Below are 13,662 nucleotides of genomic sequence, written 5' to 3'. Positions count from 1 at the left end.
TGGTTGTTGAAGGGTCGTATTCTGAGTGGAGGTCGGTGACCAGTGGTGTACCTCAGGGATCTGTTCTGGGACCCTTACTATCTGTGATTTTATAAACAACCTGGATGAGGAAGTGGAGGGGTGGGTTAGTAAGTTTGCGGATGACACGAAGGTTGGGGGTGTTGTGGATAGTTTGGAGGGCTGTCAGAGGTTACAGAAGGACATAGATAGGATGCAGAGTTGGGCTGAGAAGTGGCAGATGCAGTTCAACCCAGATAAGTGTGAAGTGGTTCATTTTGATAGGTCAAATATGTTGGCGGAATATAGTATTAATGGCAGTGTGGAGGATCAGAGGGATCTTGGGGTCTAAGTCCATAGGACGCTCAAAGCGGCTGCGCAAGTTGACTCTGTGGTTAAGAAGGCATATGGTGTATTGTCCTTCATCAGTTGGGGAATTGAATTTAGGAGCCGTGAGGTATTGTTGCAGCTATATAAGTCCCTGGTCAGACCCCACTTGGAGTACTGTGCTCAGTTCTGGTCGCCTCACTACAGGAAAAATGTGGAAGCCATAGAGATGGTGCATAGGAGATTTACAAGGATGTTGCCTGGAATGCAGAGCATGCCTTATGAAAGCAGGTTGAAGGAACTCGGCCTTTTCTCCTTGGAGAGATGGAGGATGAGAGGGGACCTGATAAAGGTGTATAAGATGATGAGAGGTATTGATAGGGTAGATAGTCAGAGGCTTTTCCCCAGGGCTGAATTGGTGGCCACAAGAGGACATAGGTTTAAGGTGCTGGGAAGAAGATATAGAGGCGATGTCAGGGGTAAGTTTTTTACTCAGAGAGTGGTGAGTGTGTGGAATGGGCTGCCAGAAACGTGGTGGAGGCTGATACGATAGGGTCTTTCAAGAGACTGTTAGATAGGTACATGGAGCTGAGTAAAATAGAGGGCTATGGGTAAGCCTAGTAATTTCTAGGGTAGGGACATGTTCGGCACAGCTTTGTGGGCCGAAGGGCCTGAATTGTTCTGTAATTGTTCTATGTTCTATGTTCTATGGTCAATTGACATTAGTGTGTATGGAGCTTGTAGGCAGCATAGAAAGTCTTATTCTTTCACAGGTTGTGGACAACAGGTTACTGATCATGTGCAAACACCCTGATCCAAGTGGCTTGCTTGGCCGTTGCAGAGAAAAGGTAAGAGTCATTAACACTGCTGTGGATCTGAAGTCACATGTATACTAACCCAGTAACAGTAATATTGCATGAAGTAATAATTGTGTTCAGAGAAGTTTTCTGAGGTGTGACCAGCAGTTTGCCTGCAATGTTCACAACCAATGAGGAAGAAGGAATGATTGCCTTTCAGCCAGGGAATAAATTAGGTCAGATGGAGAATGCCACAGACAAGGAGAATCCGGGCAATGTAGAGAAAAACACTGTGGATGGTTGAAGTCTATTGAGTTACAGAAAAGAATAAGCAGTGATGAAATCTAAGACTATGTAAGTGGATCAGCATCGGGTTCTTGTCATCATGTGGGATGGGGTAAAATTCCCCCACGGCAGCTGTGGAATTTAAGTTCAAGCAATGAAAGAAATTGAGAATACAAATTAATAGTGAGCACGAGACTGCTGGATTTGTTCATTTGGTACATCATGTCACCATCAGCAAATAGTTCAGTAATATAGATCAGTAATGAAACAAATCTGCTGATAACACGTGTGGTTGGTCAGGTGGTTTGTGAGGGGATAAAGAGAGGTTTCAGTGGTGTGTAGGCAGGTTGAGCGTGTAAGTGAGGACAAATGCAAAGTCATCCACTTTAGTGGAAAAAATAGAAAACATAGAACATAGAACAATAGAGCACAGGAACAGGCCCTTCAGCCCACAATGTTGTGTCGAACTAATTTAACGAGCAGTTAAATGCCTCACTAAACTAATGCCTTCTGGCTACATGATGTCCATATCCCTCCACTCTCTGCACGTTCATGTGCCTATCTAAGAGCCTCAAACGCCTGTGGGAAAGTGGAATATTTTTTAACAGGCATGAGGTTGCAAGGTGTGGGTTTTTAGCAGGAGCTCACTAAAAAATAATTCGGAAATACATTAAGAAATTAGGACAGTAAATGGTACGTTGCCCTTTGTTGCAAGAGGATGTAAGGATAAGAGTACTTTATTGAAAATATATAGCACTTTGGTGGGACCACACTTGGAAGGAGCAACTCTTTTGGTGGGACCATACTTGGAAGGAGCAACTCTGTCGCTCTACATAAGGGGATAATGGGATTGGAAAAAAGGTTGATCAGATTGATTCCTGGAATGCATTCAGGGGAAGTGGGGGTTTGTCCCAAGAGGAAAGATTAAGCAACTGAGCCAAAACCATTTTAGAAAATTGAGAAGTGATCTTGTTGAAATGATCTTATTGAAGCTCAGTGTTCAATGTTTAGGTTTTTAACCCATCTACTTACAAACTTATCATCCTTGGGTTCGTGGCCGCAAGGATTTCTGAGCAGAATGTTTTCAGTTGGATGACATAGTGACACAAACGATAGAGGTCATAGCCGATCGACTGATTAGGATATAAGATATCTTTATTAGTCTCATCTACACAGAAACACACAGTGAAATGCATCTTTTGTGTAGAGTGTTCTGGGGGCAGCCCACAGGTGTCGCCACGCTTCCGTCGCCAACACAGCATGCCCACAACTTCCTAACCTGTACGTCTTTGGAATGTGGGAGGAAACCGGAGCACCCGGAGGAAACCCACGCAACACGGGGAGAATGTACAAACTCCTTACAGACAGCTGCGGGAATTGAACCCGGGTTGCTGGCGCTGTAATAGCGTTACGCTAACTGCTACGCTACGTGGATAGTCAACATGGCTTTCTGTGTGGGAATTCATGCCTAGCAAATATGATTGAGTTTTTTGAAGATGTAACAAAGAACATTGATGCGGGCAGGATGGTAGAGGTTGTGTACATGGACTTTAGCAAGGCCTTTGACAAGGATCCGCATGGTAGGCTAGTCTGGGAAATTAGATTACATGGAATCCAAGGGAGCTAACTAATGGGATACAAAATTGGTTTGGTGGAAGAAGGCAGAGGGTGGTAGTGGAGGGTTTTTCTTCAGATTAGCCTGTAACCAGTGGTGTGCCACGGGAATCAGTGCTGGGCCTGCTATTGCTTGTCATCTGTTTTAACGATTTGGATGTCAATGTCGTGAACACGATTAGTAAGTTTGCGGATGATACCAAAATTCACGGTATAGAGGACAGTGAAGAAGGTTGTCTAAGATTACAACAGGATCTAGCTGGACAGGTAACGTGGGCCAAGGAATGGCGGATGGAATTTAATTCAGACAAGTGTAAGGTGTTGTAATTTAGTCAGCCAAGCCAAGGCAGGACTTGCACAGTAAATGGTAGGGCCCTGGAAAACGTTGTAGAGCAGAGTGGGATACAGGTACATAGTTGGCAACACAGGTAGACAGGGCAGTTAAGAAGGCATCTGGCATACTTGTCTTCATCAGTCAGCGCATTGAGTACAGGAGTTGTGACTTCATGTTGCAACTCTATAAGTCGTTGTTGAGGCCACATTTGGAGTATCATGTTTGTCATTAAATTCTAAAGGGTACAGAAAAGATATTCAAGGACATTACTGGGACTGGAGGGCTTGAGTTATAAGGAGAGACTGGATATGCTTGGAATTTTTTCACTGGAGTGTAGGAGGCTGATGGGTGACCTCATAGAGGTATATAAAATCATGAGGGGCATAGATGAGGTTGATTGTCTCCATCTTTTTCCCAGGTTAAGGGAGTCTAAAACTGGAGGACTTAGATTCAGGGAGAGAAGTGAAATATTTAAAAGGGACCTGACCGGCAACTTTTTCACACAGAGTGCGATGGGTATATGGAACGAGATGCCAGAGGAAGTGGTAGGGGCAGGTACAATTACAATGTTTAAAAGATATTTAGACAGGTACATGGATAGGAAAGGTTTAGAGGGATTAGCATAGACAGGCATCTTTGTCAGCATGGACAAGTTGGGCTGAAGGGCCTGTTTCCATGCTGTAGAATTCAGTGCCTCTAAATTAAATATTGAAAATACTGGGGATAATGTCATTGGAAAAGAAGTTTCAGATGGAAGTCAAAAGTTCTCCACATCACTCATTCAACCACAACAATGGAATGCTCCAGTTGGAGGATACAAAATCCAGTTAAAAAGGTGACAAGGCAGCATCTCCTGTTTGCAACAACATAAAGCCACAATTGGTGCTGAGAAAGAGCTCTCAACTGAATAACAACAGGGTAGTCTGGCACAGAAATATGTCCTCTATTCATAAGAACATCAAAAATAGGAGCAGGAGGAGGCCATCTGGCCTGTCGAGCCTGCTCCGCCATTCAATAAGATCATGGCTGATCTAGCCTTGGACTCAGATCCACCTACCTGCCTTTTCCCCATAACCCTAATTCCCCTAGTATGCAAAAATCTATCTAACTGTGTCTTAAGTATATTTAATGAGGTAGCCTCTACTGGACAAAGAATTCCACAGATTCACTACTCTCTGGAAAAAGCAGTTTCTCCTCATCTCCGTCCTAAATCTATTCCCCTGAATCTTGAGGCTACGCCCCCTAGTTCTAGTCTCACCTACCAGTGGAAACAACGATCCTGCCTCTATCTTGTCAATCCCTTTCATAATTTTATATGTTTCTATAAGATCCCCTCTCGTTCCTCTGAATTCCAGCAAGTATAGTCCCAGGCGACTCAATCTCTCCTCACAGGCTAGCCCCCTCATCTCTGGAATCAACCTGGTGAACTTCCTCTACACCACCTCCAAAGCCAGTACATTTTTCCTCAAGTAAGGAGACCAGAACTGCACGCAGTACTCCAGGTGCAGCCTTACCGGTACCCTGTACAGTTGCAGCATAACCTCCCTGATCTTGAACTCACTCCCTCTGGCATTGAAGGCCAACGTTCCATTTGCTTTCTTGATAACCTGTTGCACCTGCAAACCAACCTTTTGCGATTCATGCACAAGCGCTCCCAAGTCCCTCTGCACAACAGCATGCTGCAATCTTTGACGATTTAAATAATAATCTGTTCTTCTATTTATCCTTCCAAAGTGGATGACCTCACATTTACCAACATTGTACTCCATCTGCCAGACCCTTGCCCACTCACTTAACCTATCTATATCTCTCTGCAGACTCTCCGCATCCTCTGCACAACTTGTTTTTCTACTCAATTTAGTGTTATCAGCAAACTTAGATACGCTGCACTCGGTCCCCTCTTCCGAATTGTTAATGTATATCATGAACAGTTATGGGCCCAGCACCGACCCCTGTGGCACCCTGCTCACCACTGATTGCCAACCAGAGAAACACCCATTTATCCCAACTCTCTGTCTTCTATCGGTTAACCAATCCTCTATCCATGCAAATACATTACCCCCAACTCCATGCATCCTTATCTTATGGATAAGTCTTTTGCGGCACCTTGTCGAAAGTCTTCTGGAAATCCAAGTATACAACATCCACCTGGTCCCTTCTATCCACTGTGTTCATTATATCCTCAAAGAACCCCAGTAGGTTTGTCAAACAGGACCTGCCCTTCCTGAATCCATGCTGCATCTGCCTGATGGAACCACCTATGCAGGTGTGTCGCAATTTCTTCCTTAATGATAGCTTCAAGCATTTTCAAGACTGCAGATGTTAAGCTAACTGGCCTATAGTTAGCTGCCTTTTGCCTACATCCTTTTTTAAACAGTGGTGTGACATTCAATGTCAACATCAGAATCAGAGTACAATGTGCATACATTACCATAATGTGTGTAGTGCAGCAGCCAAGACAGATTCCTATCTTGCAGTGAAGGACAAGCAAATTCTGTCTAAATCTTCCTTCCTGTCTTCCAAGTTGATGACGTTGGTTCAGTCCTGCAAGGTGCCTTGCAACATTCTGTACATAATGCTCGCTAAACCGTGTTTTTCTTTATCCTTCTTCAGGTGACATGACATTGGTTCAATTGGCATACAGAGATCTTCTAAACATGTGGATTGAATTCACTGCAGAGTTCATAAAACTAACATATATGGATGGAATTTATTTGGAGGTCCTGGAAATGGTTGTAAAAGGGTCTGATCCTTATCATGAATTATCCCAGATGGTTAAAGAAATTGCATCATACATCCATTTAGAAATACCTGGATCTCAGGTAAAAAGGCCAAAAATTCAAGGCTTACAGTCCAGAATGATAGGAACTCGCTACATAAAAAAAGAAACAACTCTTTTCGGTTGAAACCACAAGAGAATGCAGATGATGGGATTTTAAAAAGAATTGCTGGAGGAACTCAACAGGCTCACACAGCATTGGTGGAGGCAATGGTCGATGTTTCGGGTCGAGACCTTGCATCAGGACTGAGAGTGTAGAGGGGGGATGGCCGGTACAAAGGGGTGAGGCAGGAGCTGGATCCCGGTGAAGAGGGGTTGATGGACAGATGGAGCTAGATGGAGGACTGGAGGTAGCAACAGAGGCTGTAAGACCGGTGGGGTGGATGGGGATGGATTTTCCGGTTGCGGCAGGTCTGCAGGCATCTTCCGGAATGGGGTAATTTTGCACCCACACTGAGCTGCGACAATCGGGGGCCGGGCAGACCAGACTCACTCACTCAGTGAGTCAGTGAGACCGGCTGGCGGCTGCTCTTCCTGCGCCTGCGCGGTCTCACATCACTGCTGTTCCTGTGACCTTCTCCCACACACTTGTTGTTCGTTTCCGATTTACTAACAGCTCGGGTGACGAACAGTTGTCAGGAACGGATCCCTGTCGTAACCCAGGGACTGCCTGCACTTTGAAGTGGATGAGCAATGCGAAACATAGAAACATGGAAAATCTACAGCACAATTCAGGCCCTTCGGCCCACAAAGCCGAACATGTCGCTATCTTAGAAATTACTCGGCTTACCCATAGCCCTCTATTTTTCTAAGCTCCATGTACCTATCCAAAAGTCTCTTAAACGACCCTATCGTATCCGCCTCCACCACCGTTGCCGGCAGCCCATTCCACGCACTCACCACTCTCTGAGTAAAAAACTTACCCCTGACATCTCCTCTGTACCTACTCCCCAGCACCTTAAACCTGCGTCCTCTTGTGGCCACCATTTCAGCCCTGGGAAAAAGCCTCTGACTATCCACATGATCAATGCCTCTCATCATCTTATACACCTCTATCAGGTCGCCCCTCATCCTCCGTTGCTCCAAGGAGAAAAGGCCGAGTTCACTCAATTTGCTTTCATAAGGCATGCTCCTCAATCCAGGCAACATCCTTGTAAATCTCCTCTACACCCTTTCTATGGCTTCCACACCCTTCCTGTAGTGAGGCGATGTGAATCAAACTAGATTAATATTTTGATGGCCGAGGATCCTGTCATTTCAGGCTCTCTCTTTTCCTCATTCCTGAAGCCCCGTCTGTCCGAGCCATATTCAACTCTGTACCGAGAAAACTCTTATTAACCGTTCCTGAGCTGAGACTTCATCTGAACATGTAACTACTGGTGGCACCCAGTGTAAGTAAACAGATGAAATTGATCTCTTGTTACTCTTTGGCTTTCAGGTCTCCTTTAATGTGCCTTGGTCTCCAAACTGCAAGAATGAGCGATGCTTTGACTTTTTAACAATTTCACAAGCCTGTGACATTTTATTTGTGGCATCCTTTGATATTCCAAATGATATGCGGGACGGTTGCGTCGCAAGGTCAAGTGCTGCCTATCACCATGTTTTATCAGGTATGTTCAGTGAGACCTTCAACCTCACCGCCTCACGATACTGACTGAGATCCAAATTATTCAACTTGTCCTTTCAGGTATGTCGGCTTATATCAAACTGGGCATTGACTCCAGAAAGCTGGTGATGGGCGTTCGTTGGTCCGGTTATGACTATACTTGCCAGCGCTTTCTCGGGGTAAGGTGTTGCTCTCACGTATCTTCTCTATTTTCAATGAAATTTTGTCCATTGTTTTTTCATGGCTGTTATGTTGCGGTAGATTAAACGTCTTTACTGATTCATACGAACCAAGATAAAGAAACTGAGCAACTTACAGCTGTAGATCGACGAGACCTGAAGCACACGAGTCCCTAAAGCCCTGTGCCAAAAGTGATGTTTCCCGTGGCATGATGTTTCTGTCAAATGATCGACCGGCAGGCACGAGCATCCGCTGGGCAATCCACTGACCAGCATGTGTACACACACATTCTCCGTATGGTTTATCCATACAGATCAATAGCTGTGTAATCTGTCTCATTCATTCCCTTCTGGAGAGGTGATTCATCTGTATCGCACTGGAAATGGGCGTGTAATTAGTTCATCTGAAGCTCAAGCCTCGGTCCCATCGGGGCACCTCATTGCACTTTGGAAAGACCCAATATTTTTGCTGCATGGTGACTCCTTCAAAAAATTGTAATAACTTTAAGACTTCTCATGGCCTATAGTTTGCCATCAGTACTGAGCCGCCCCTACTTCATTAGATTAGATTAGACTAGGCTATCGTCAAATACACCAGGGTGCAATGAAATTTCTTGCTAGTGTGAAGCTCACAGTGTAAACAAAATATTAAGAGGAATAGATAGAGTAGACAGCCAGCACCTCTTTCCCAGGGCACCAATGCTCAATACAAGAGGGCATGGCTTTAAAGTAATGGGTGGGAAGTTCAAGGGAGATATCAGAGGAGGGTTTTTTACCCAGAGAGTGGTTGGGGCATGGCATATGCTGCCAGGGGCTGTGGTGGAGGCAGGTACATTGGTCAAATTCAAGAGATTGCTAGATAGGCATATGGAGGAATTTAAAATAGAGGGTTATGTGCGAGGAAGGGGTGAGATAGTCTTAGGTGAGGTTTGAAGGCCAGCACAACGTTATGGGCCGAAGGGCCTGTATAGTGCTGTACTGTTCTATGTTCTATGATTCTATGATAAACAGTGTACACAGCAATAATAGATACAACAATAAATATAGTGACGAGCGCAAAGACAAAAGAATGGTGCAAAGTAAAGTCGTGCAAACTGAGGTAGTGCAAAAATAAGTGCTTTAGTGAAAATAAAGGAACAGGTGGAACTAAAGGTTCAAGACCCTGGCAGCCCCACCGGGAAGGGAATGTGAGGGAGGGGATTGGTTCAGGAGTTTGACAGCAGTGGGGAAGAAGCTGTTCCTGAGTCTGGATGTTAAGGCTTTCAAGGAGGCTAAAGAAATTCAGTTTGTCCCTCTTGATTCTCACCAACTTCTATTGATGCACGATAGAAAGCATCCTATCTGGAGGTATCACGGCTTGGTACTGCAACTGCTCTGCCCAGGACCTCAGAAACTGCAGAGAGTTGTGGACACAGCCCAGCGCATCACGGACACCAGCCTCCCTTCCCTAGACTCTGTCTTTACCTCTCGCTGTCTTGGTGAAGCAGCCAGAATAATCAAAGACCCCACCCACCCGGGTCATTCTCTCTTCTCTCTTCTCCCATCAGGTAGAAGATACAGGAGCCTGAAGGCATGTACCACCAGACTTAAGGACAGCTTCTACCCCACTGTGATAAGACTATTGAACAGTTCCCTTATACGATAAGATGGACTCTGTCCTCACAATTTACCTTGTTGTGACCTTGCACCTTATTGCACTTCACTTTCTCTGTAGCTGTGGCACTTTACTCTGTACTGTTATTGTTTTTACCTGTACTACATCAATGCACTCTGTACTGACTCAATGTAACTGCACTGTGTGATGAATTGACCTGTACGATCGGTGTGCAAGACAAGTTTTTCACTGTACCTCAGTACAAGTGACAATAATAAACCAATACCAATAGCAATACCAGAGGGCAGAAGAGAGAAAATGGAATGTCCAGGGTGGCAGGCATCCTTAGCGATACTGTTAGCCTTCCCTACGCAGAGCACTGTGAAGATGGACAGGAAAGAGGGAAGTGAGGAGCCTGTGACGGACTGGGCAGTGTTTACCGCTCTCTGCAGGTTCCGACAGTTCAGAGCAGAGCAGTTGCCATACCAGGCTAAGATGCAACCCATCAGGATACTTTCTGTAACACCTCTGCAGAAGTTTGAGAGAATCCTGATTGACGCAAACAGTCTTTACCCCCAGGGTAGGGAAGTCCCAATCTAGGGAGCATAGGTTTAAGGTGAGAGGGGAAAGATTTAAAAAGGATCTGAGGGGCAACATTTTCACACAGAGGGTGGTGAGTATATGGAACGAACTGCCAGAGCACTATGGGCACGTACCACCAGACTCAAGGACAGCTTCTACCCCACTGTGATAAGACTATTGAACGGTTCCCTTATACAATGAGATGGACTATGACCTATGACCTCATGACCTCACGATGTTGTGACCTTGCACCTTATTGCACTGCACTTTCTCTGTAGCTGTGACACTTTACTCTGTACTGTTATTGTTTTTACCTGTACTACATCAATGCACTCTGTACTAACCCAATGTAACTGCACTGTGTAATGAATTGACCTGTACGATCAGTTTGCAAGACTAGTTTTTGACTGTACCTTGGTAGAAGTGACAATAATAAACCAATACCAGTACCAGAGGAAGTGGGTGAGGCAGGTACAACAGTATCAGGTACTGGACAGGTACTTGGAGGGGCGGGTCTTGGAGGGATATGGGCCGAACTCAGGAAATTGGGACTAGCTGGGTGGGCACCGTGCTCAGCATGGACTAGTTGGGCCGAAGGGCCTGTATCCGTGCTGTATTATTCTATGACTCTATGTAAATTATGAACAACAATGGTGCTGCATCGATCTTTCTTCCATTTGACCGCCTTCTTCCTCTGTGAACTATTATTCTTTATTCTCATTCTCTGCTTCTAATCTTGAAACCAGTTCGCAATGCATTCAACTACTTTTCCCTTTACTCTGCATTCTGTGACATTCATGAATCTCTGAAGGGTTACCTTCTTAAAGGCTTCCTAAAAATCTAAATATCTAAATTAAAAATCTCTCTATTACCGTTTCAGAAAATCCGGTGAGTTGGGGCCTCCTCTCTTTCCTAAACATCATGTGCCTTTCATCATTCAGGTCTCGATCCATGCAGCCTTGTCTCTGTAATGGATATCAAATTGGCTATTAATAAATGCTAGTTTCTTACACTCCATTGTTCTTTCATGCCTTAATTTATCTATGCATTCTCAAGAGTGTAATGCTTATCCCCTTTCAGTAGAATAGTTTTTCTGCATTTTTGTTGCACACAATATGTTCCACCACATTGTTCTGCATCATTGCTTGCCAATGTTGTCGCCCATTTTATCTTCCCAAGTTCTATTTTCAACGCTTCAGAATCAGCATTGCTCTCGTATGGATCCCATCATGCCTTTGTCAGTCATTATTATCATAGAACCAAACAACCATAGAACACTACAGCACAGAAAACAAGCCATTCAGCCCTTCTACTCTGTGCTGAAACTTTATTCCACTAGTCCCATTGACCTGCACCCAAGTCCATAACCCTCCAGACCTCTCCCATCCATGTATCTATCCAATCTATTCTTAAAACTTAAGTGTGCCCGCATTTACCACATCAGATGGCAGCCCGTTCCACACTCCCACCACTCTCTGAGTGAAGAATTTCCCCCTAAACCTTTCCCCTTTCACCCTAAAGCCATGTCCTCTCATACTTATCTCTCCTAATCTAGGTGGAAAGAGCCTACTCGCATTTACTCTGTCTATACCCCTCATAATTTTGTAAACCTCTATCAAATCTTTATTTGGGAGGGAGGTTTTTCACCCAGAGAGTGGTTGGGGCATGGAATTCTCTGCCTGGGGTGGTGGTGGAGGCTAATACATTGGGCAGGTTCAAGAGATTGTTAGATAAGCATATGGAGGAATTTAAGATAGAGGGATATGTGGGAGGAAGGGGTTAGATAGTCTTAAGAGTGGTTTGAAGGTCGGCACAACATGGCGGGCCGAAGGGCCTGTATTGTGCTGTATTGTTCTATGGTTCTATTGTTCTAAATCTCCCCTCATTCTTCTACGCTCCAAGGAATAAAGTCCTAACCTATTCAATCTTTCCCTGTAACTCAGCTCCTGAAAACCCGGCAACATTCTAGTAAATCTCCTCTGCACTATTTCAATCTTACTGATATCCTTCCTATAGTTAGGTGACCAGAACTGTACACAACACTCCAAATTTGAATTGTATTCTGTTAATATCACCCTTGCCTTGATGTTCCTTTACTTCTCACATTCTCTGGTTTATTCCCCACAACTAGACCAACTCTTTCCTTGCAGGGAAATTTTACACATTGGGTCAGAAAGCAGACACATGTATTTTTCGCACGCCACCCCCCTTCCCTGCTTCTTCTGTTGAATTAATATCCTGCTGGTGGAAATCTCCCAATAGTAATATTCCATACAGTTTATTCATTTCCCTAATTTGTCTGTATATTTCTTCCCTCACTTTTTTTGCACTATTAGGTGCTCTGACACGAAACACAGAAAGATAGCACACTATTTAAATGATTGTACATAGGAAAGTGATGTCAGAATCAGGTTTATTATCACTGACATATGTCGTGAAATTTGTTGTTTTGCAGCAGCAATACAGTGCAAGACAGTGCAAGACATAAAAAACTACAAAAGTTACAAAACAAAATAAATAGTGCAAAAAATAAAGGAATAACGAAGTACTATTCATGGGCTGTCAGGCTCCTGAATACCCTGGAGACAGTTTCAGACAAATGCCACGTCAAAAGCTCTGGTTTGCACAACAACGTATAAGAACTTTGGCTGCTACTGAACATGTTTATACAATTAGTGCAACACACTGACTTCTGGATTTTCTTCGTCCAACTTGGTTTTGCACTAACTCTGCACTAAATTTGTATTCCGTATATACCTGGTGGTGAGAGTCCTTAATGATGGATGCCACCTTCTTGAGGCACCGCCTCTTGAAGATGTCCTCGATGGTGGGGAGGGTTGTGCCCGTGATGGAGCTGGCTGAGTCTACAACCCTCTGCAGCCTCTTGCCATACCAGGCGGTGATGCAACCAGTCAGAACGCTCTCCACCGTACATCTGTAGAAATTTGAAAGAGTCTTTGATGACGTACTGAATCTCCTCAAACTCCTAATGAAGTGGAGCCGCTGGTGTGTTTTCTTCATCACTGCATCAATGTATTGGCCCCAAAAATGTACAAAAAAAATTGGTGTTCTTGTACACCAGTCACTTCTTGAAGATTTTGTGTTGAAAAAAACCCTTTCTTGAATATGTTTTATATAATTATCCAGATGAACATAGTAGTAAAGCACAAAGACAGGCCTTTCAGCCCAACTCATCCATGCCGACCCAGGTGCCTTCTTGAGACACATATTCATCCCAGATACAAATTATGCTTTCTCTGCATTTTTACCATTATCAGAGTAACTGTATTTACACACATAATTCACTTGTCCTTTTTTTATATTTCTCAGGCTAGCAGCTGTGAATTAGAAATGACTGCCCAAAGTGTTCCTTGTAGTTATTCTGCTGCAAGAAAGATCCCATATAAAGAGATCGTGCAGCGCCTTCCGAGATCACTGACTGGCAGATTCTGGGATGACGATCAGAAAGCCCCGTATTTTGTCTACTTGGTAAGACTCAGATACTCGTGCATCAGAGCTTTCTTCACACAATGCAAATATTCCAATCTATCAGAGTGAAGAATTTCCA

At 44.2% G+C, this 13,662-nt stretch overlaps 1 long non-coding RNA gene across 1 annotated transcript; it reads left to right on the top strand.

The window, feature by feature from the left end:
* Nucleotides 1-7,542: 7,542 nt before the first annotated feature.
* On the top strand, nucleotides 7,543-13,437 carry LOC127568893 (uncharacterized). Its single transcript, XR_007956099.1, has 3 exons — nucleotides 7,543-7,743; nucleotides 7,821-7,918; nucleotides 13,425-13,437. It is a non-coding gene; the product is annotated as an uncharacterized LOC127568893 (long non-coding RNA).
* Nucleotides 13,438-13,662: the final 225 nt, after the last annotated feature.

The sequence above is a fragment of the Pristis pectinata genome, chromosome 3, assembly GCF_009764475.1.
Source record: "Pristis pectinata isolate sPriPec2 chromosome 3, sPriPec2.1.pri, whole genome shotgun sequence".
In the NCBI taxonomy this organism is placed as follows: domain Eukaryota; kingdom Metazoa; phylum Chordata; class Chondrichthyes; order Rhinopristiformes; family Pristidae; genus Pristis; species Pristis pectinata.
The sequence above is the reverse complement of the archived record's forward strand: the minus strand, read 5'-3'. Positions and strand labels throughout refer to the sequence as shown.